General features: G+C 42.4%; 1 protein-coding gene across 3 annotated transcripts in view; it reads right to left on the bottom strand.

Annotated features, from left to right (window-relative positions):
- Positions 1-14,157, bottom strand: part of LOC126282638 (uncharacterized) — a 159,829-nt gene extending 145,672 nt beyond the window's left edge. The window contains exons 1-2 of one of the 3 annotated variants that reach the window (XM_049982215.1): positions 13,990-14,157; positions 2,537-2,648 (exon numbers count right to left, since the gene is read on the bottom strand). The gene's annotated coding sequence lies outside the window, so the exon portion shown is untranslated. Of the gene's footprint in view, positions 1-2,536; positions 2,649-10,191; positions 10,857-13,989 lie in introns of those variants that run through there. The other 2 variants (XM_049982210.1, XM_049982214.1) reach the window with 2 other exon arrangements.
- Between the last annotated feature and the right edge of the window lie 10,593 nt (positions 14,158-24,750).

Raw genomic sequence — 24,750 nt, 5'->3', positions numbered from 1 at the left:
AGGCGTATCAAGGCCGTTATTACGGCCAGAGGTGGTTGTTCTGGGTATTGATTTCTCATGATCTATGCACCCAAATTGCCTGAAAATGTAATCACCTGTCAGTTCTAGTATAATACATTTGTCCAATGACTACCCGTTTATCATCTGCATTTCTTCTTGGCGTAACAATTTTTTTTGGCCAGTAGTGTACGTGAACGTGTGGTGTCTGTTCTTTTGGACTCATTAAATGATTCGCATAGATGGGCAATGGATCCACCTACTTCCGTGTGGATGCGCGAGTACGTCTGACCTCCTGCGGGAATCTCAGAGTAGCAAGTGTGGAGGAAATGGATGGACAGAGACTGGGGATAGGTGGCGCTCGGTGGGAATGTGAGTCGGCCGTGAAGCGTGCTGAGGCAGATTGCGCAGTTGTAATGACAGTGTGTTCGAAATGGTGAAGTGCTTAACGTACCTGCCTAGTGAGCAGAAGATTCTAGGTTCGAATTCTGCTCTGGCAATCATTTTCACTCGTCGCCGCTGATTCCGCGTAATATCCCGGTGCAGCTGAGATCGGTAAAACTTTTCCTTACCCTCCTCCCCCCCTCCCCCCCCCCCCCCGGCCACCACCGATTTACATATGATGTATAAAATGTCCGAAAGGATAGACACCATACATTCACGTAAGGGAAATAGATTAGCGTACTGTGGCAGTTCTTCTAGATTATTTCGAAAGCATGCTGGGATGGTTTCTTCACACAATAGTGTTGATTTCCTTTTAATCTAGGGCAAAACGACTTCATTCTTCGCCTTTAATGAACTCTCTCACGACTGGACGTTAAACGTTTCGTTATAAAATGTCCGGAAGCACAGACACCATCCATTCGCATAAGGGAAATACACTACTGGCCATTAAAATTGCTACACCAAGAAGAAATGCAGATGGTAAACGGTTATTCATGGGACAAATATATTATACTAGAACTGACATGTGATTACATTTTCACGCAATTTAGGTGCATAGATACTGAGAAATCAGTACCCAGAACAACCACCTCTGGCCGTAATAACGGCCTTGATACGCCTGGGCATTGAGTCAAACAGAGCTTGCATGGCGTGTCCAGGTACAGCTGCCCATGTAGCTTTATCACGATACCTCACTTCATCAAGAGTAGTGACTGGCGTATTGTGACGAGCCAGTTGCTTGGCCACCACTAACCAGTCGTTTTCTGTCGGTGAAAGGTCTAGAGAATGTGCTGGCCAGGGCAACAGTCTAATATTTTCTGTATCCAGAAAGGCCCGTACAGGACCTGCAACATGCGGTCGTGCATTATCCTGCCGAAATGTAGGGTTTCGTAGGGATCGAATGAAGGACAGAGCCACGGGTCTTAACACATGTGAAATCTAACGTCCACTGTTCAAAGTGCCGTCAATGCGAACAATGAGGTGACCGAGACGTGTAACCAATGGCAACCCATACCATCACGCCGGGTGATACGCCAGTATGGCGATGACGAATACACGCTTCCAATGTGCGGTCTACGCGATTTCGCCAAACACGGATGCGACCATGATGACGCTGTAAACAGAACCTGAATTCATCCGACAAAATGACGTTGTGCTATTCGAGCACCCAGGTTCGTCGTTGAGTACACCATCGCAGGCGCTCCTGTCTGTGATGCAGCGTCAAGGGTAACCGCAGCCATGGTCCCCGAGCTGATAGTCCATGCTGCTGCAAACGTCGTCGTAATGTTCGTGCAGACGGTTCTTGTCTTGCAAACATCCCCATCTGTTGATTCAGGGACGAGACGTGGCTGCACGATCCGTTACAGCCACGCGGATAAGATGCCTGTCATCTCGACTGCTAGTGATACGAGGCCTTTGGGATCCAGCACGGCGTTCCGTATTACCCTCCTGAACCCACCGATTCCATATTCTGCTAACAGTCATTGTATCTCGAACAAAGCGAGCAGTAATGTCGCGATACGATAACTCGCAATACCTGTAGGCTACAATCCGACCTTTATCAATGTCGGAAACGTGATCGTACGCATTTCTCCTCGTTACACGAGGCATCACAGCAACGTTTCACCAGGCAACGCCGGTCAACTGCTGTTTGTGTATGAGAAATCGGTTGGAAAATTTCCTCACGTCTCCACGTTGTAGGTGCCACCATGGCGCCAACCTTGTATGAATGCTCTGAAAAGCTAATCTTTTGCATATCAGAGCATCTGCTTCCTGTCGGTTAAATTTCGCGTCTGTAGCACGTCATCTTCGTGGTGTAGCAATTTTAATGCCCAGTAGCGTAGATCAGTGTATTGTGGTAGTTTTCCTAGATTACTTCGAAAGCATACTGGGATGGTTTATTCACACAATCGCTGTTGATTTCCTTCACATCTGTGGTAAACCGACTTCATTCTCCGCCTTTAATGAACTCTTTCACGACTGGACGTTAAACTTTTCGTTCTACCAGTTAACATATCAGTACATGGCGTTTATGGCTAGATGACGGAAAGCTAATTTATTTAACTTTGCGATATGTCGATTAAAACAAACTCACCTGATGGATTAAAAGTGGCCCAAAGTTTAGGCTATCGGTGAGCCATTGTGTGCCACACACATCTCGTCGCGGTGCCATTTCTTCGTACTCCGACAGGGAGAGTTTGTCGAATCTGGAACGGTAGAACAGAGACAGGTAACTGTTTTGCTATAGCCGAAGACAGAGGTAATAGTTCGAAACTGTGCCAAACACATTGTTCCCCATATTACTACGGTTCACATCGCTTATCACTGATTGCGTACTGAAAACTAATACAGATAGGTCGCACTGCTTATGAAGATGGAAGTTGTTGTTTGAATCTTAACACGCTAATTATTTTAGATTCATTAAAATTTCATGGTCAAATTTTATAAGTTTAATTATGTTGGACTGAGCAAGGAGAGTTATCAATAACATAATCAGTTACAGAAATCACCGTACCGGATGTTTCAGTTTGATGACATTTGTCGTTAATTGTTTGGTAAAAACCCACAAGATGGAGGATAATGTGAAGCTGCGTTACGGAGCTGGAACGTTGCTACTTAACCACGGTCAGTGGGTGCCAACCGAAGTCAGCTCTGACAGATCCTCCTCGGTCCAGAAGACAGCATTAGGCCCTGGCGCCATCGTCGCTAAAGGGTTGATAACGTCAGACTTGGGCAGTCTTCTGTTTTTCTGAAATCTAGCTAATAAACTGCGACCGCGTCTCGCCTCACCCTCCAATAGCCGTTAGCAAGGGCGTCCATCTTGGTCTGTTTTTCGATACAGACTGATGCGCATGTTTCGCAAGTGTTGGCGAGCCGAGCAAATCAAGTACTCATGTGCGCATTAAGCCATGTTTTGCAAAATATTAACGTCACCAACAGCATCGCGATGTTGTTGGTAATTCGGCACCGCCGTAGCTGCCGCAGCATCAGATGCCGCTACCTATCCTTCAGAACTCGAAACCTAGCCAGGTGCAGATATTATTTCGCGATTTTATAATGAATTATTCCAGGCAAGCTGCAAAGAGTTTAATTAGTAGTGCTCCTTCCTTACTACAAGCTTCTTTTGGTCTTCCTTCTCGAGTAAACGTCTAGTTGGAAAAGAAGCCCATATTGCATAAGTCAGTGCGCTGTCGACTGTCTATTTATCGCTAGACTGTTGTAAGTCATCAACGAGAATAAACTGTCAATGTAACTGTCAGAAGTATTCCACGCAAAAAATCAACACAAACAGAGATTACATGACTTATAACAGTCTAGCAACAAACAGACATTCGGCAGTTTACTCAGTGATGCAATATGGGCGCTTATTTCAACTACACTCATGCTCTTAAATTAAGGATAATTACAGAATGTGGTGCCACACAACGTGGCACTACACAAAATTGGCGCTAATAGCTAGGCACATAGGGAACACCCACGACACAGATCTGTAAGTGCACGGTATTGGTGATAAGTTGAGAAAACCGTCCCGAAACACATGTGCTACAAAACGCCACTGTTTCTTGCGCTGTATCCCGACATCAATATGGGATACGATCACCATACACACGTAAACAGGCCGCACAACGGGTTGGCATTCTCTGGATCAGGTGGTCGAGCAGCTGCTGGGTTACAGCCTCCCATTTTTGCGCCATTGCCTGTCGGAACTCCTGAAGTGTTCTAGGGGTTTGAAGACGTGTAGCGATATGTCGACCGAGAGCATTCCAGACGTGCTCGATGGGGTTTGGGTCTGAAGAACAGGCAGGCTACTCCATTCGCCTGATACACTCCTGGAAATGTAAAAAAGAACACATTGACACCGGTGTGTCAGACCCACCATACTTGCTCCGGACACTGCGAGAGGGCTGTACAAGCAATGATCACACGCACGGCACAGCAGACACACCAGGAACCGCGGTGTTGGCCGTCGAATGGCGCTAGCTGCGCAGTATTTGTGAACCGCCGCCGTCAGTGTCAGCCAGGTTGCCGTGGCATACGGAGCTCCATCGCAGTCTTTAGCACTGGTAACATGCCGCGACAGTGTGGACGTGAACCGGATGTGCAGTTGACGGACTTTGAGCGGGGGCGTATAGTGGGCATGCGGGAGGCCGGGTGGACGTACCGCCGAATTGCTCAACACGTGGGGCGTGAGGTCTCCACAGTACATCGATGTTGTCGCCAGTGGTCGGCGGAAGGTGCACGTGCCCGTCGACCTGGGACCGGACCGCAGCGACGCACAGATGCACGCCAAGACCGTAGGATCCTACGCAGTGCCGTAGGGGACCGCACCGCCACTTCCCAGCAAATTAGGGACACTGTTGCTCCTGGGGTATCGGCGAGGACCATTCGCAACCGTCTCCATGAAGCTGGGCTACGGTCCCGCACACCGTTAGGCCGTCTTCCTCTCACGCCCCAACATCGTGCAGCCCGCCTCCAGTGGTGTCGCGACAGGCGTGAATGGAGGGACGAATGGAGACGTGTCGTCTTCAGCGATAAGAGTCGCTTCTGCCTTGGTGCCAATGATGGTCGTATGCGTGTTTGGCGCCGTGCAGGTGAGCGCCACAATCAGGACTGCATACGACCGAGGCACACAGGGCCAACAACCGGCATCATGGTGTGGGGAGCGATCTCCTACACTGGCCGTACACCTCTGGTGATCGTCGAGGGGACACTGAATAGTGCACGGTACATCCAAACCGTCATCGAACCCATCGTTCTACCATTCCTAGACCGGCAAGGGAACTTGCTGTTCCAACTGGACAATGCACGTCCGCATGTATCCCGTGCCACCCAACGTGCTCTAGAAGGTGTAAGTCAACTACCCTGGCCAGCAAGATCTGCGGATCTGTCCCCCATTGAGCATGTTTGGGACTCGTCGTCTCACGCGGTCTGCACGTCCAGCACGAATGCTGGTCCAACTGAGGCGCCAGGTGGAAATGGCATGGCAAGCCGTTCCACAGGACTACATCCAGCATCTCTACGATCGTCTCCATGGGAGAATAGCAGCCTGCATTGCTGCGAAAGGTGGATATACACTGTACTAGTGCCGACATTGTGCATGCTCTGTTGCCTGTGTCTATGTGCCTGTGGTTCTGTCAGTGTGATCATGTGATGTATCTGACCCCAGGAATGTGTCAATAAAGTTTCCCCTTCCTGGGACAATGAATTCACGGTGTTCTTATTTCAATTTCCAGGAGTGTATCTTCTGTATCAAGGTACTCCTCCAACTATGGCAGCTCGGTGAGGCCGTGCGTTATCATCCATCAGGAGGAAGGTGGGACCCAGTGCACCCCTGAAAAGACGGACATACTGGTGAAAAATGACGTCCCGATACACCTGACCTATTACAGTTCCTCTGTCAAAGACATGCAGGGATGAACGTGCACCAATCATACTCCCACCTCACATCATCAAACTACGACTTTTCAAGAACATTAAGGGGTTGGTATCTGGTTCCTGGTTCATGCCAGATGAAAACCCGGCGAGAATAACTGTTCAGACTATACCTGGACTCGTCCGTGAACATAACCTGGGACCACTGTTCCAATGACCATGTACTGTGTTGTTGACACCAGGCTTTACGAGCTCTCCTGCGAACAGCGGTCAGTGGAATGCACTTTGCAGGTCTCTGGGCGAATAAACCATGACATTTCTAAATTGTCCACTTGCATATCTCAATAAATTAACTTGTACATAACGACATTGCCTACATTTAATCAGGCACAGAGACTGTGTGCTGGTTGTTTGCACAGTTGGCAAGTAACGAAGTATGTCGCTTCTAAAAACTCAGATGATAAAATTAATCCTGAAAGTATACAATCCCGGTGCTAGAGACCATTATACGAGATTACTTGTCGGTGCCACACGAACACAGTGTCAACGAACTAGAAGAAAAAATAAAAGAAAAATTATGATTTAGTAACTGACTGGAAGGATCACAAATCTCTGATAACCACTATACTAGTGTACGATAACAGGGGACTGAAGTAATCGCTGAAAAAGTATGGACCGCTCCTGCAATTGTGCAGTACGTTTCACCTAGTTATAGCATAAACTGATTCCCAATGCAAAACAATTAGTGAACGTATAAATGCAGCAATACGACATTATCTTGAGACGAAAATTATTTAAGAACCAATATTTCAATGCAAGCTTTTTCTGTAAGGCTTACTCAAGCACTAACGTCGACTATAATTACATAATGAGCAGCAGTACATGGAGACTAAGAACACAAAATCAAATGAAAATGGAGGAAAAGATAGAGCGTTCTGGGAACTAACCCGTTCCTAAATTGAGATATTATGACAAGCTGGAACTTTTAATGTACTGTGTTATAAACCGTCCGTTACGCAGAAAGAATGATAATATGAAGAACCCTTGTAGTTGCATTAAGGACAGCAGAAAAAAGAGCTTTTAGAAAGAGATGTAAGTTCAGTAGCTTCAAAGTTACGCAAGGGGAAGTCTAGAAAAACTAAGGTAAACCGTCTGACAAGAAAACTGTAAGTAACAGAAAAAAATGATTAGTAGTAGGAAGAAATAACACTGCGTATAGCACAGGAAGAACAGTTCGAAGTGAGAAAGACGGAAGTTATTTAGCATCATAGGTGGAACGTGAAATCACTAGTAAGTATAAAGGAAAGAACAGGAGGATGGCAAGAATACTCGGCAAAAAGCCGTGCCAGGGAAATACTATCGGAGAAAGGAGACCAAAAGCTTAACGCGGAAATCGTTTCGGGTGAATCTTAATCTTCACATTGTTGAGAAGCGAAGTCTAAGTTACTTTGTTGCCCGAATATGTATGACGAGAGAAATGTCATCAGTTTATCCAAGAACTGTAGTCGTCACAGTGTTGAGATCACAATATTAGCGAACGCTCTGAGATGAGAACTCTAAAATCACATTGTTCGAAATCGTTAACTGCAATAAGATAAAGACAAACGAAAAAGAAAAGTTATAACTGACAATCCTGAGATCAGAAAAACCAGTGGTATCAGCGAAATAATGTAGGAAGATCTGATATAAAGCAAGTAACAATACAGTAATTTTGTGTGGAACTACGGCAGGTGTAAGTCATCAGTTGGACGCCATTTCGCTGATTTACTTTTCACTAACCAGCAACCTAATGCTACCGGAGAAACGGGACCTAGAGTTTAACGGAGAATTCGAGCCACGTCTCGTTCCTGGGGAATCTTGACATCCTTGAAAAGTGTAGGCTAGTTTAATGGCAAACTGAAATATTCTGTGGTACGACCGGGAATCGATCTCGTGACCTACAGATTTCCATGCATACACCCCATAGCAGACCCGACGGCGTAAACCGAAAAGCGTACGAAAAAGTGAAGGTCGATGGAAAACTACTGTAGTGAAAAAGGCATGAACTGTGGAGATGCGCGAGTAATGTGCAAATACCCGTGAAAATGATGAAAACTGAGAGACAATAGATAAAAATTATATGGAAGAGGTCTATATGCCGAACTTGCAATGGAACAAGTAAAAATTTTAGTAGGTGACTAAAAAGACTTTGCTAAAATTTACGGTATTTTCCAAGAAACGGTGAACTTCGAAATCGTGGCCCCACTACAAACGATGTACATCAAACGCTCGACTATCGAGTTGTAGACAAGAGATTTAGATGTAGATACGAGAAAAGATGAATGTATTGAAAACAAAAAGTCATTAAAAAAAGAGAGAGTAGCAGCAATTTTTACACTCACGGGAATTTATGAAAGAAGTGAATAATATCACTTACATTACTCCTCAACTATCTCGTCGCCGTGCACAGTATGCAACGTGCATCATTCCCTTTTCCCCGTCCCCCGGGTACACTTTTGACATATATTTTAAGAAAATCGGGAGAGTCTCACAGGAAACGGATTTACTAGATAGTCGTAAGTTGTGAAAATATAAAAACTGAAATATTTACTCCAATGCGGTGTTACGGTGTCAAAGCAAAAAACGATATCCCTATTGCTCGTTTCGAGAGTCGAGCCTTCGTTGTACATCACTCGCAGTGAGGCCGCGACTTCGATGTGTACCGTTTCTAGGAAATTATCGAGGATTGCTCAGCGCAATGAAAAAAAAAGAGTAATTATGGCTAGACAGGAGAAACAATGGCAACCATCTCCACAATATACAAATTATAGGCCTACAAGAAATTATAAAAGACATACGGTGTAAAATATGGCGTAAGAAAATATGATTGCAATCACTAATAGAGCAAAAACACTATGCCTTTTTGGGTGATTTGTTGACGTAAAATGAAACTGTAAACATTCATACTGCTTTGAAAGTAATCGATAGTGATATCATTAAAAAGCAATATCGGCAGGAAATTGCTATTTCACGCACGCAGAATGTCTGATAAAAAAATATCATGCAGGAAAAAAAATTACAATGTCAGATAATGGTCACTGCTCAAATGATGCAACTCACTTGGCTGTAGGCAAGAATTGAGAAGGGTGACGCAATTACACTGCTGCAAAAGAAATTGCTATTCCATTGATAAATAGGGCCTTCTGAGAATGGCTAATTATAGCATTTGTACATGTTTAATAAGTGCTAGAAAATCATTACTTCCTGAAGCCAACACTAGCTAGAATATAATGTATCGGTAACGACACGGAAGATATTGTTTCCGTAATGAAGCGATACTTTCCATAATGTACTTCAAAGGTGTAGGTTATCTGAACTGTTTCCAGATTTCAAGAATTATATTTTACTTACGTATGCATCATGCAAATCATCACAATATAATTAAAGCATAAGGATTTACAAGTACGCGTTACAATAGTTCTTCTGGAAGCGCATCTTTTACGAATGAAATATAAAGGGGGTGAAAAATAATAGTATTTTTGTACTCTCGATATGCACCGTACGGTGATCAGAATGAATCTATTCATTCTACAGCGGCGAGTGCGTGGTTTTGAAACCTCATGGCACATTGAAATTACTCCATTCCGGAACTCGAACTCAGTGCCTTCCTTTTCGCCAGCAGTGCTTCGACTGATTGAGCTGACACGGCACACGACCCACCATCACACTTTAGTTTCTCCAGTGACAGTAAGATGATTTACAGTGTACGTATCCATGTGTATATACCGATATAAAACAGTTGGAGCAAATAACAGGAACAATATTGATTCCGAAAAGCATGAGAAATGCTGAATTCGATTCACAAAAACATGAATTGTGCTAAACTGGAATTAACACTGGAATTAATACTTCTCACAAAAATGGATTTATTCTATAATAAATGGTGGGGGAAGATAGTAGAACAATTCCTTTTTTGCCATTAATTGGCGGAGGTATGTAACTTAAGAGCAACTAATGGAACGGCAGAAAACAGATAAACATGACAATCACAAATAATTTGGTCATAACGCCCGCCACCAGAGTCGCATGATCGATTAACAATCGCACATTAGATATGTATCGTTTGGACACCGTGACTTCGATAGGCAATCATTCTTGGAAATTACCTTCCACTTTTCCGACTAAATAGTTCGACAATATCCAGACTTCGCGATTTTGATATCCACGTGAGACATTTTATTTAATTTGCATGCTCGTCAAAAAGCATTTGATGTTTTCAGCCTTGGGGGTTTACTGCAGTAATATAACGGAGGATGTAATCCCATGCTGCCAACAACGCCGTCATTGAAATTAACGCATGCTGTCAACTAAATTGCTTTAATAGACCTAGCCACTTACCTGTTCTTTCGGTGTCACCTTACGAGTGACTGAAAACCACGATGTAACTATCGAAACCACTACAGAACCTCAATTGGTCTTCACAATTGGAAGAAAACAGTCTGGATCTACTTTCCGTTGTGCTATCTATATGTAAACATTTCCTGTCGTGAGAAACACCGTAACAATAGACTTATCGGAACACACAAGGAATGTTTCGTTACATGCTTGTCGTCAGTCCAGTTTTTGTGCTTCTTCCACCACTGAAAACCGTTCTTTGCATTTGTCTAGCTTACAAGAGAATTTGTAACAGATCTGCCATGAATGTTAGATTTAGACAGTTCCAATGGCACTGTCGTTGTTCATACTGTGCTCTTGCGCTCTGTAGACACACATTAATCTCAGCAATCACTTTCACTGTCTTCTTGTGGCAGATAAAAATCTTCCTTAATGGCTTCTGCCTCCATTTGTTTCTTTAGTTTATCTTTAACCTCTGCTAGGCTGACGACCTTTTTTCGTAAAATCTGTATAATTTCATGGAACTATATAAAGTAGCTTTGACTACATAGCTGATAATGACCAAGTAAAAATAAACAAATAATAAAAAGTAAACAATATAATTTGTTCAAACTCACAACGGTCACAGATATACTACTACATCAGAAATCTTCCACAGACGTAACGGTACAAAGTGAAAACAAGTGATGTCTGGGAGCTGTAGAATAGACCAAAGATGCATATAGACCGCCAACACGACTACCTTTGCTGTGTAGAGGTTTGAAACGATCTTTCGTCGCGCGACACGTGGGAATCTGTTGTGTCTCTACGCCTTATGCGAACTGGAGCTGATACTAATTATTTCCTCTCTTATAACTGAAATCAAGCATTGATTATAACAACTGCATGATTTATTCTGTTAGTACTACACACGTAGTACTACAATTGGCGCACTTCCTGCGGGGTACCTAATGATCATCATTTTATTAATCGGCCACAGGAAATCGTAGTAAAGTCTGTAACATTACAATTACAGTGCTTTCTGTATACTTTTTATAAGCACCAGAATTATATTTTCTTCACCTGATTCCGTTTTTGCTGCGCTGTGCGTCTTTTAATACAGAAGACTGGAAGATAACGTATCTGTTTTAAAATTAAACATATACAGTGTGTACATAAAGTCCGATAACACTTTCAATTATTTATTACACAAGAACCAAACATTGTACAGATATCATACATATGTCATTTTGAAGAGAAACCGTGAAAATTTTTTTTATGTTTTAACATGGCGAATTCAGGTGCGGAGCGAGCTTTTTGTGTGTTGGAGTTCGACAAAAACTAATGTGCTACATCTGTTCAACGGTAAGAAACCACTAACATGGGAGGCCATTTACCACTGGCACAACAAATTCGTTACGACGGGTTCCTTGTGCCCGGCAAAGAGAAGCAGACGTCCCAGTACGAGTGAAGTGAATGTGGAGCGTGTACGAGAGATTTTCATAAGGAGTCCAAAGAAATCGGAGCGTCGTGCATCCCGTGAACTCGAAATGGCTCCAATGACAGTGTGGAAAGTTCTGCGACAGAAGCTCCACCCCACTTTCATCGCGAAGTTCGTGGGTACCTGAACACGGAGCTGCTGCATCGATGGATCGGCCGTGCTACAGAAGGGGACAGCTGTTTTATGAAATGGCCTCTCCGACAACCAGATCTCACTCCGTGTGACTTTTTTCTGTGGGGACACATTAAAGATCTGGTGTATGTACCACCCCCACCCACGTGAAGTTGCAGAGCTCCGGGAGAGAATACGGGAAGCGACTGCCACAGTCGATGATGCCATGCAGGGACGGATATGGCAAGAATTCGATTACCGTATTGACGTCTGCCGGATCACACTTGGTTCGCACATAGAATGTTTGTAGAAAATCTTTCAGAGTTTCACTTCAAAATGCAATATGTATGATATCTGTACAATGTTCAGTTCTTGTGCAATAAATAATTGAAAGTGTTCCAAGCCTCCCCCCCCCTCTTACTTTCAAACGAGTCCTTAAAAATGCAATTTAAAGTTTTTTTATGCCGTTATAAAAAGGACATCCAATCTAATCGGGAATGTTTAAATTTTATGACGTTTACGAAAGTCATAATATCACATTACGTAACAGAGTATTACAAAACACTGATTGTTAAGGGAAGTTGTAGTAAGGCACACTGTCTTACTAATAAGCTACGTAATCTGTGTTAGAGAATAAGGGCTGTGGCTTTATTTGGTGGAAAGTCCCAGAGAAGTACATGCCATATGTCTGGAAAATGTAACATCTAGGCCTGAAACCAAGAGTTCAGCATATCTCTTGATTAGCGGCAATGAAGGCAACACAACGATGAACGAACAAGCGTGGTGCTAAGAATATAAGCACTTCCTTTAACAGTGTGAGTGACACAGGGAAATAGTAGTTATGTCGTGTCGATCAAATTTCCTTCAGTGATTCTGAAAAAAAATTAACAAATTCTGCTAGTCATTTCTAAATCGCTTTCAAATATTGCAGTTTTGATCTTTGTATTAACCTTCTCATAATAGCACACCTCATTCAATAGCACTAGTCATAGTGTATAGATTGTTATACAAATTAAATCAAACTTCAGTTACTTGATGTTGTAGACTAAATGGAACAGTAAGTTTAAGGTAATGTAAATTGTAAACAACTATTTTCTTTGTAGTCACATTTATAAAAATACAAATAGAACACATATTGACCCAATTTTATGACGGAGAAGACGTTTTCTGTATATTTCTACGAAAGCTGTTATTTCTCCTTTTTTATGTAGACGCTAAATGAGGGGGTAAAATAAAAAAAAATTGACAGCACAGGCCAGGTTTAAGTTTCTTCCAACACTAAAGACTGTAATATCAAAGCAGTACGTGAAATTTTGCTACATAACTTTATGTGGGTTTGAAACGTCCCCTTAGAAAAATTATACAGGACTATGCTTAAACTGACACAATAATTTTAGCGCAACGCAATCCGACTTTGAAAAATCACTACAAAAGAATGGCGCTGACTAACATTAACCTATACATTTCACAAATCACTTACCTCACAAAAATCTTCGTTGCTCGAACTACTGCAATACAGCGAGCGCCACTACTGCCAGCTAAATAAAAGATTCAGACTACTGAAGACACTAACTACTGATAGGTATAGTTAGCAAATGAAAGATTTTGATAAAGAACAAACAATGTATTTACCTCAATAGTGTTCAAAAGTGATAATATATGTAGCAGTTCATGACATCCAGTCTTACAAATTTCAAAACTCCGCCATTTCTCTCCCCACATCCACCACTGCTGGCGGCTCACCTCTAACTACGCAACGCTACGCGCTGTTCACATCCATCTGCCCAACGCTACAATGGCGAGTATTACAACAATGCCAACCAGCCACAGACTACACATAGCACAGCCAGTGATCATACAGAGCGCTACGTGGCGTTACCAATAAAAAAAACCTAAACAGCCTACTTACAGGTTTTTCATTAAAATTCTTTCATTTCATGGTGAGAATTCAGACATTTCCTCGTGCTTCACCGATGGAAAAACTGTTATCAGTATTGAGGTAACGAAAGAAGAAATATAAAGTTCGTAACATGAGCAGAAAACAATAAAAATCATGCAATTAACATTTGATAAATGTACGAATGAATTTTTACGAGACATATTTGTAATGGCACTTATAATGAATCAGTTATTAGCTTCAGTCTATAACTTATTGAGTTGATTTCGAAAAATGTGCTTGCAAAATTTTAGCATTTTTAAAACAATCTTACCAATGGAACGAATTAATACTTCCTCTGATACTTTCTTCGGCGCAACCAATGGCTGCACAATACTTCATCACTGCAACGAAAAAAAACCTACACTGAAGTTACTACAATAATAGATTAACGTTTACTTCAGAAGCTGTTTGCATGCGGAGTTCTCTCGTCAGCTGATGTAAATATTGCTTTCAAAATAATGACGTCATGCGCAGGCTATATTATCTATGTTCTAAGATTAGAATGCGCCATGGAGATAGAAAAAGAAGGGAGGTAGAACTACAGACTTACGCTGTAAGTTGTTTTGAAGCCGGAGTGGTCGGGGCCTACCGCCATTTTAAGTAGACCAAAACATTAGCAGACTACTGTTTACGAATGCTTCTTGTTCAATATTTCTGCCGTGTGCGCGTAACAACTGTTTTCAATACTAAAAATTATAGAGCTTACACCAATAATATAGTCTACGGAAGGCAATTTCGAGCGTTTTTCTGTTCGTGAGTGCGTTGTTGTTTTAGTAATACGATATGTTTGGCCTCGTTAACATAACTTGTTTTTTGCTGCTATATTTCGGATAACCAAAAGCAAATGGACGTGATGTGAAAAGCATGCTTTCGTAATCATTAATCCCACTTTCACTGAATTTGTAAGGATAGCAAATGAAAGTGGAACTCAAAAACCAATGCTTCTTTGCTTAATGGTACCGATACTGCTTGTTTTTCGTTACATTTTCAGCTTCCAACTCGTATGCACAACATTTTTTGTGTTCACGTTTGCAAAAAAATTTACCTACATGTTCGTTGATAGCCCACAAACTTGTGCAATGAGGAAAGAAGCAAGCCATGCTATGGTATCTTGTGAAATGTCAAAGAAACAGAAATGCATAGAGGCATACTTCCATGCAGAATAGAGTTATTTTATTAGATCGTCAGTGCTTTAGTCTCACTGTAGCTTGCCTATCTTCTCACTTTGAAATCTTACCTATGATGTGTCGTTCAGCGTGTGGTCAATCATAGCAACTTACAATGTAAAAAAATCGACATAATTTTTTAAACATTTTTCAGCATTATGGAATGCTTTAAATGCGATGAGGAGGATGGTCCCAAACGCTTAAAATACCTTAGTTTGGATATTTTGTTTTAACATGTATGTGATCAACTTTTTAGTAATGACAGCGTAACATGTGCAATATGTAGGCCTACCTTTCCAACTGGAACATAATAGCTTCTTTTCCCGTAATATTTCTCGCCAGTAACTAAATGTTGGACAGTAATTCCTACCTGTCATCATTTACAAATTCGGTAATACATAATCTTCTATGGAATAGGAGAGATTTCAAAGAGAAACGATTTCAGTTTAGTTTCATATTTTACTTTCCTGTGTGTCAGGCATTTTATTTATATCAATGTGTAAGTGATCAAAACATTTGGTTGCAGCATTGTGAACCCCTGTTTGTGCTACAGACAACCTTAATGTGGCCTAATGAATTTCATTATTTTCTTCTGGTATTGTAATTATATACATCATTGCTCTTGTTGAAGTGCAGTGGATTACTTACAACAAACTTCATGAGGGATTAACTGTACTGTGAAACGGATAGATTGCCACCCATACGCCGAGCAAGGCGGGAATGACGAAAAGCGTGTTCAGCCCAAGTCTTCTTCAGAGAGGAAGCACAGCACAATACAAATTCATACAGTCATACGCACAAAACTCAGTGCTGGCTGTGAATTTTCTAGCCAGAATCTTTTTAAAAGTGGGAAGAAATGCGTACAGTGAATAATAATTATCGCCGAGAGAAATTTAGGGCATCAGATGCTCCCGCAACAATTAGCGCGGTTTCGTAGCCATGTGTTGTGAGGGGACGAGACCATTGATAAAGTGTGGCGTTTGCGACTTGGAAGGCAATTTAAATAAAAAAAAGGAAAGAAGAGGAAGAACGAACGCTGAGCAAAGTAAGACAAATCTTAAGTCAAATCACAGAAATAAACTCATTACAATAAAAGCAAACAGTGCAACAATAATTCATGTATACAAAAGAAAATATTGCTCGAATTGCTCCACATTAACGAAATGTGATTCATTTGAACTTTAGATTACCCTCGGATCGATCTGTATACCCGTAAACAGTGCAATATCGCATTTTTGAAGAAACAACTACGTCTCCACACAATCAAAGTACCCAACACGGCCGGAACTGGGGACGGGCACGTCAGCGGGACGTCACGTGAAAATAACAAAGCGGTGAACTATGGATGTACGATTGCGGTGAACCTTATGTTTTGGGGTAGGTAATGTGTCGGACATCGGCTTCAATTTTGTGACGTAATGACAACTCACTTTTTTTTTATCTCCATAGGTTGCGCAGACTATATTATCTATGTTCCAAGATTAGGTTACATAAAACAATCTCCGCATCATAGAGCGGAATTCTACGCTCCGCATGTGCGATGTTATTATCTGGATGTTCACATAACTTTGAAACAACTTTTGAAACATGTACCGTTTGTTACACAGGGAATGTATTACGGAAGGTTAAATCATACTACGTCGTCGAGAAAATTTTGTAGCACTAAAACAATGATCGAATAAACCTGGTAGTCTAATCTGTTATTTAACCATGTGCGGTAACGACCAACAGCACTCTGTTTTCAATTTCACGAAACAGTGTGTATTTGCCGAAACCAGTCGCAAAAGTGACACAAGTAGTAACCAATATCTGAACTAGCCTATTAATAGTTGTTTGTTGTGGTCTTCAGTCCAGAGACTGGTTTGATGCAGCTCTCCATGCTGCTGGAAAGGAAACATAGAACATGTTGTGGGTAAGGCTAACCAAAGGCTGCGTTTTATTGGCAGGACACTTAGAAAATGCAACAGACCTACTAAGAAGACTCCCTACACTACTCTTGTCCGTCCTCTCTTGGAATACTGCTGCGCTGTGTGGGTTCCTCACCAGATAGGACTGACGGAGTACATCGAAAAATTTTAAAGAAAGGTAGCTCGTTTTGTGTTATCGCCAAATATGGCAGAGACTGCCACAAAAATGATACTGGATTTGGGCTGGGAATCATTAAAAGAAATGCGTTTTTCGTTGCGACGGAATCTTCTCACGAAATTCTAATCACCTACTTTCTCCTCCGAATGCGAAAACATTTTGTTGACGCCGACCTACATAGGGCGGAACGATAACAACGATAAAATAAGGGAAATAAGAGTTCGCACGGAAAGATATGTGTGCATTCTTTTCACGCGCTATACGAGATTGGAATAATAGAGAAAGGTGGTTCACTGAACCCTCTGCGGGGCACTTAAATGTGATTTGCAGAGTACCTATGTAGATGTAGATGTAGATGTACTCTATCCTGTGCAAGTGTGCAAGCTTCATCATCTCCCAATACCTGCTGTAACCTAAATCCTTCTGAATCTGGTGTATTCATCTCTTGGTCTCCTTCTACGATTTCTACCCTCCACGCTCCCCTCCAGTACTAAATTGGTGATCCCTTGGTGCCTCAGAATATCTCCGATCAACCGATCCCTTCTTCTGGTCAAGTTGTGCCACAAATTTCTCTTCTCCCCAAATCCTATTCAATACTTCCTCATTAGTTATGTGATCTACCCATCTAATCTTCAGCATTCTCTGGTGTGAAAGTTATTACCGTTTAGCGATACTAACGCTCCAAGCGGTGAGAAAGCATATAGTCACATATGTCATTAGATTAATGAAAATTTTATGTATTTTTCTTCTTAATTAACGAAATAATTGTTATATTTTTGCGTTCCATACATTAGTAGGTTAGCAAGAGAGATGAATTATATTGAAATAAATATAAAAACATCCGAATTTCACTTATTCAGTGACATAAGATACAACTTATTCACGAAGAAATGCTTTCGAATATGTTCACAACTGCAGATTACTTCGCTGGCAGCAAGAGAAAATGAGTCATATTTCATGCATGAACAGCATACATATCTGTTGTTGTCTCTTATTGTGCTGGTACTTTCCTTGAGACGTAAAAAAAATTTTATGGAGCGAAATGATTCGCCTATTCTTACACTTCACTCGACTTTCTGATAGACGAATATTTTTGTAAATGTAATTACTTTTTTTTCAGAAGCGAATATATTGAAGAGTCTCGCCGTTTGTGGCTCAGATGTACACTCCTGGAAATGGAAAAAAGAACACATTGACACCGGTGTGTCAGACCCACCATACTTGCTCCGGACACTGCGAGAGGGCTGTACAAGCAATGATCACACGCACGGCACAGCGGACACACCAGGAACCGCGGTGTGGGCCGTCGAATGGCGCTAGCTGCGCAGCATTTGTGCACCGCCGCCGTCAGTGTCAGCCAGTTTGCCGTGGCATACGGAGCTCCATCGCAGTCTTTAACACTGGTAGCATGCCGCGACAGCGTGGACGTGAACCGGATGTGCAGTTGACGGACTTTGAGCGAGGGCGTATAGTGGGCATGCGGGAGGCCGGGTGGACGTACCGCCGAATTGCTCAACACGTGGGGCGTGAGGTCTCCACAGTACATCGACGTTGTCGCCAGTGGTCGGCGGAAGGTGCACTTGCCCGTCGACCTGGGACCGGACCGCAGCGACGCACGGATTGCACGCCAAAACCGTAGGATCCTACGCAGTGCCGTAGGGGACCGCACCGCCACTTCCCAGCAAATTAGGGACACTGTTGCTCCTGGGGTATCGGCGAGGACCATTCGCAACCGTCTCCATGAAGCTGGGCTACGGTCCCGCACACCGTTAGGCCGTCTTCCGCTCACGCTCCAACATCGTGCATCCCGCCTCCAGTGGTGTTGCGACAGGCGTGAATGGAGGGACGAATGGAGACGTGTCGTCTTCAGCGATGAGAGTCGCTTCTGCCTTGGTGTCAGTGATGGTCGTATGCGTGTTTGGCGCCGAGCAGGTGAGCGCCACAATCAGGACTGCATACGACCGAGGCACACAGGGCCAACAACCGGCATCATGGTGTGGGGAGCGATCTCCTACACTGGCCGTACACCTCTGGTGATCGTCGAGGGGACACTGAATAGTGCACGGTACATCCAAACCGTCATCGAACCCATCGTTCTACCATTCCTAGACCGGCAAGGGAACTTGCTGTTCCAACAGGACAATGCACGTCCGCATGTATCCCGTGCCACCCAACGTGCTCTAGAAGGTGTAAGTCAACTACCCTGGCCAGCAAGATCTCCGGATCTGTCCCCCATTGAGCATGTTTGGGACTGGATGAAGCGTCGTCTCACGCGGTCTGCACGTCCAGCACGAATGCTGGTCCAACTGAGGCACCAGGTGGAAATGGCATGGCAAGCTGTTCCACAGGACTACATCCAACATCACTACGATCGTCTCCATGGGAGAATAGCAGCCTGCATTGCTGCGAAAGGTGGATATACACTGTACTAGTGCCGACATCGTGCTTGCTCTGTTGCCTGTGTCTATGTGCCTGTGGTTCTGTCAGTGTGATCATGTGATGTATCTGACCCCAGGAATGTGTCAATAAAGTTTCCCCTTCCTGGGACAATCAATTCACGGTGTTCTTATTCAATTTCCAGGAGTGTAGTAACAACCGGTGAAATGTTTTCTTCGCTGTTACGAAACATTTTTATTGTTTTCTAACGTTTCATTATGACGTTTATGCGGTTTTCCCTTCTGCTGCATGTGTGGTGACTTATGTGGTTCTTTAAATGATATACGCATTAGACTGTATATAGGCTTCGTATGTCCCACATTCTGTGAATTCGGCTGGATGTGTAGTGAGCAAAACTTCGCGTTGTTAGGTAGATATATGACGTCTTTCTGCAAAAAGTCAGGTCATCTGGGATTTATTGGCAGTTTTTTTGTTGTTAAAGGAAAATATCATTCTTCAGTAAGCAGCCGTATGTTATAAGAGCTTAGTAAATAAACTATCATGTAATCTGCCGTTTTGAACCTCCCACGGTCGTTAGGAAACTAAATAATGACAAATTTGGTGTCATGCTTTAGTTACTGTAGATTTTTATGGCAGTACACACGCTCCTCATTGTAAAGCCTACGTTAAGAATCTATATAAAAGATAGTATTCGCATCCATCCGATATCGTACTAAGAAGCGTCACTTGCTGGGCGCTTGGCGCGCTGCTATCGGTGGCTAACAAAAACACGGCAGAGTGTGGCTCCTGTTATATTCCAAAATACTTCAACATCAGAAGATTCTCCGTTTTAGATGATTTATTGACAACAGAAATTAATCGAAGGCTGATGAGGGTTTCTAAGGAGTAACCGCTGTATTTTTCAACAATTAAGACATGGGTGACTCAATTCAAAGCGGCCGTGGTTCTGTTGAAGACTTAAAGGCATCCAGAAATTGAGGTTACAGATGAAAGTAACGATATATTGCAAAATTTGTTATCCTTGCTTCGTCCTTCGTTTGTTAGTTTGTCTTCAAGGCAGCTGAGTTCCTCCACTTCATCTACTTCGTGGTCAGCAATTTCGATGTTACGTTTATCATTAATCTCATTTCCGCTACTCTCATTACTTCCGTCTTTCTTGGTCTACTCTCAAACCATAATGTTATTAGATTATCCATTCCATTCAATAAGTATTGTAGTTCTTTCTTACTTTTACTGAGGACAGCAGTGTTATTATCGAATCTTATCATTGATATCATTTCACCAAGCATGGCATTTTTGAACTTTTTTCCGTCACAGCTTCTATGATGTATTGACTGAACATTTAGGAGGATTGTGTCCATGTGTTACACCCTTTTTAATCCGAGTACTACGTATGTGGTCTTCCATTCTTATTTTTTGGTCTTGGTTCGTGTTCTTGCATATTAACCGCCTTTATCTACAGCTAACATTTGTTGTTATGAGAATCCCGAACTTTAACCCCATTTTACATTATCGAACACTTTTTCTGTGCCAACAGACACCAATAATACGACTTGATTTTTCTTAAGACTTGCTTCGATGAAATGAAATGTGGTGTGGCTAGGGCCTCCCGCCGGGAAGACCGGCCGCCTGGTGCAAATCTTTTTGGTTGACGCCACTTCGGTGACTTGCGCCTCGATGGGAATGAGATAATGATGATGATATCCATCTCAAAGCGAAACTGATCGTGTCGTAGGAGATCATTAATTTTCTTTTCCATTCTTCTCTACATTATTCTCGTCAGCAGTGCGAATGCATCAGCTGTTTAATTGATTTTAAGATAGTTCTCGCACATATCTACCATTGCTATTTTCGGAATTGTGTGAACGACATTTTTCGTAAACATTAATGAGACATCAATAGTATCATAGATTATACACTACCGGCCATTAAAATTGCTACACCACGAACATGACGTGCTACAGACGCGAAATTTAACCGACAGAAAGATGATCGTGTGATATGCAAATGATTAGCTTTTCAGAGCATTCACACAAGGTTGACCCCGGTGGCGACACCTACAAAGTGCTGACATGAGGAAAGTTTCCAACCCATTTCTCATACACAAACAGAAGTTGACCGGCGTTGTCTGGAGAAACGTTGTTGTGATGCCTCGTGTAAGGAGGAGAAATGCGTACCATCACGTTTCCGACTTTGATAAAGGTCGGAATGTAGCCTATCGCGATTGCGGTTTATCGTATCGCGACATTGCTGATCGCGTTGCTCGAGATCCAATGACCTTTAGCAGAATATGGAATCGGTGGGTTCAGGGGGGTAATACGGAATGCCGTGCTGGATCCCAACGGTCTCGTATCACTAGCAGTCGAGATGACAGGCATCTTATCCGCATGGCTGTAACGGATCGTGCAGCCACGTCTCGATCCCTGACTCAACAGATGGGGACGTTTGCAAGACAACAATAATCTGCACGAACAGTTAGACGACGTTTGCAGCAGCACGGACTATCAGCTCGGAGACCATGGCTGCGGTTACCTTCGACGTTGCATCACAGACAGGAGCGCCTGCGATGGTGTACTCAACGACGAACCTGTTTCTGTTCTGTTTAAAGCATCATGATGGTCGCATTCGTGTTTGGCGACATCGCGGTGAACACACACTGGACGCTTGTATTCGTCATCGTCATACTGGCGAATCACCCGACGTGACGGTATGGGGCGCCATTGGTTACACGTCTCGATCACCTCTTGTTCGCATAGACGGCACTTTGAATAGTGGACGTTACATTTCAGATGTGTTCTTTCCGTTCGTCAAGGATTAATAACAAACTAAAGTTTAGCGTAGATGATAGTCTGCCACTGAGCATAAAAGGTGTGAGTTGCATCTCGATTTTGTATTCGGAGCGCCACCACTTATTATCGACATCCTAGTACGACCATATTCATCAAACGACTCCACAATTATCCGTCCTCTTCAAGGAAATATCATGTAATTTTGGTTGTCTGTAAGCACCATGAGAGAACATTTCACATAGGTGTCCTTCAATCTTCAATCAACTGTTCTCCACATGTGAATGTAAAAGGAAGTAGCCCTAATAACTGGTACAATGGGACGTACCCTCTGGCATGCACCTCTCGGTGGTTTGCAGAGTATAGATGTAGATGTAGGATCTGAAATTTTGCGCTCACACGTTAGAAGAAAACAGTGGTGAATTATGCTCGGCACAGCTTCACTATTTTTTTATAGGAAAACAAAGGCGCTATTGTCACCTTCCTCACTTATTAAGATTACATATTCTCCCATTTACATAATTAGCTTCTGTAACGCCTCTTGGTGTTCAGCCACGTGCCCTTCTCATTATTGTCTTCCGTTAAGGTGTACGTGTACGTCATGTGTGAGTTAAGGCCATTAGAGCCCAACAATATGAATATGCAACATCGTTCAGTTACGTAACGTTAGATGAAGGAAGTAGTTGTAGTGCAGTTAATAATTAATGCGTCTACATTTGAATGGGTGGGAAGAACGTGCAACAAAATAAAATGGCTTGTAATTAAATCGCACGTGCTGGGAACAAATGGGAATTAACGAAAAAATAAATGACGTAGGGATTGCAAGATTAGAGAGCAACAGCCCTTCGAGTATGGTCCATACTCAGAAGAAAGAAGAAGGGGGGAAAATTAGGGCCCAGAAAATTATGTTCAAATGTGTGTGAAGTCCTACCAGACCAAACTGCTGAGGTCATCGGTCCCTAGTCTTACACACTACTTAAACTAACTTTAACTTATACACCCGTGCCCGAGGGAGGACTCGTACCTCCGGCGGGAGGGGCCGTGCAATCCGCTTGGCCACTCCGTGTGGCAGAAAATTATGTACCGTCGGCATCAAGGTCATATGAAACAGAATGATAACACACGTCAACAAGCACTTGACTCCACAACTTCAGTGAAACACTTCTTCATTCCCGAATTGATGTCCAATGTGTTCATGGTCTCACCATCTCACTTGATGATGCAAAAGGTAGCCGCCGAACTTTCCAGATGCAGCACGTGATGGTGTGGTTGCTCCTAGAGTAGTTATAGGCAGGAGAAAGTTAGCGATCACACCTGAAGGGGAAAATATCTGTATATTAGTCGTGAGCGTCTGATTTCTTATAGCGGATCTAACATAGTTTTACAGTATTAATAGCATCAGTAATGAAATGTAGCACATTTAATACAAACAAAATAACAAAATTTAGTGTAAGATCAAAGAGCAGAGCAAAACCACACCAGCCTAAAAGCGTCGTATTAACTTTTAGCCGGCAACTTTGTGATTGAGGTATTTCTTTATCACAACAGCGTGCTCCAGAATTTTCCAAACACGGTAATACTGCAATTCGGGTCAACATTCAATATATAGCTCTGCTGCAGTCTGCTGTTGCTTAGCACTGCCATTAGCGATGTATGCTGCAACTACTTACATTACACTTGAGGTGACCAAAAAGCCATTTTGTTGTAAGATAGGAAAACGTGGTTGTATATTTTTTGGAAACTTTTGCTTTTGCAGATAAATTTGAAGACCTGACTAATTGAAGGTAGTAAGTTGATATGAGTAAGTTATATGTGCATGTTAGTCTGTATAAGACTGAAATTCGACAAAAAATTTCTTTAGCCATCTGCAAGTGCACTTGACATTTCCGAAAACAAATATCATTAATGAAATAAGGGACATTTCTGAACGGTTCAGCAAAAAGGACAAAGTTTTATTTGACATTTTTACTTTGTTTCAAATTATAACACAAGTTGCTGAGAATGCTGTATTGAATCTGTCATGACTAAGGTTTTGCTCATACCACTGAACTTGTAAGTGTTAACAGTTTGTATTAAGTACCTTGATCGGATGTTTTTGTGTTAAATGTAAGTTATAATTACCTGGCATGTTCAGAGTGGAGATGGCAGAGTGTAAACTTGACCATGACAGATTTTTGTATAATCGTCATTTAGCCAAGATCGCAATAGAGAGGATATTAATTACTAGTTTCAACAGACTGCACAGTCATCTTCAGAGCAGAATAAAAATATGCGGTTTCTAAATGAAGGGAATAATTAAGACACTATGTCATTACAGTGTTAACATACTTACAGAAATGTCACTTACAGTCGTATTTACATTTCCTAAAGGATGTTAACACTGTAATGACAAAATGTCTTACGCAGTCCCTCGATCTAGATACCGCATGTTTCTATTCTGACCTGAAGATGACCGTTTAAGAGGTTGAAACTAGCAGTCAGTGTTCTTTGTACGGAGATTTGACTAAAAATGTGCTTTAATAAAATCTGCAACAGTTAAATGTAAATGTTGTAGGACATGTTTTTTGTCGCAGAGTTCCTCTGAACAAATACGTAATT

The sequence above is a fragment of the Schistocerca gregaria genome, chromosome 1 (genome assembly GCF_023897955.1).
Source record: "Schistocerca gregaria isolate iqSchGreg1 chromosome 1, iqSchGreg1.2, whole genome shotgun sequence".
NCBI classification, from domain to species: Eukaryota; Metazoa; Arthropoda; class Insecta; order Orthoptera; family Acrididae; genus Schistocerca; species Schistocerca gregaria.
This window is presented reverse-complemented; position numbering and strand designations above follow the sequence as displayed.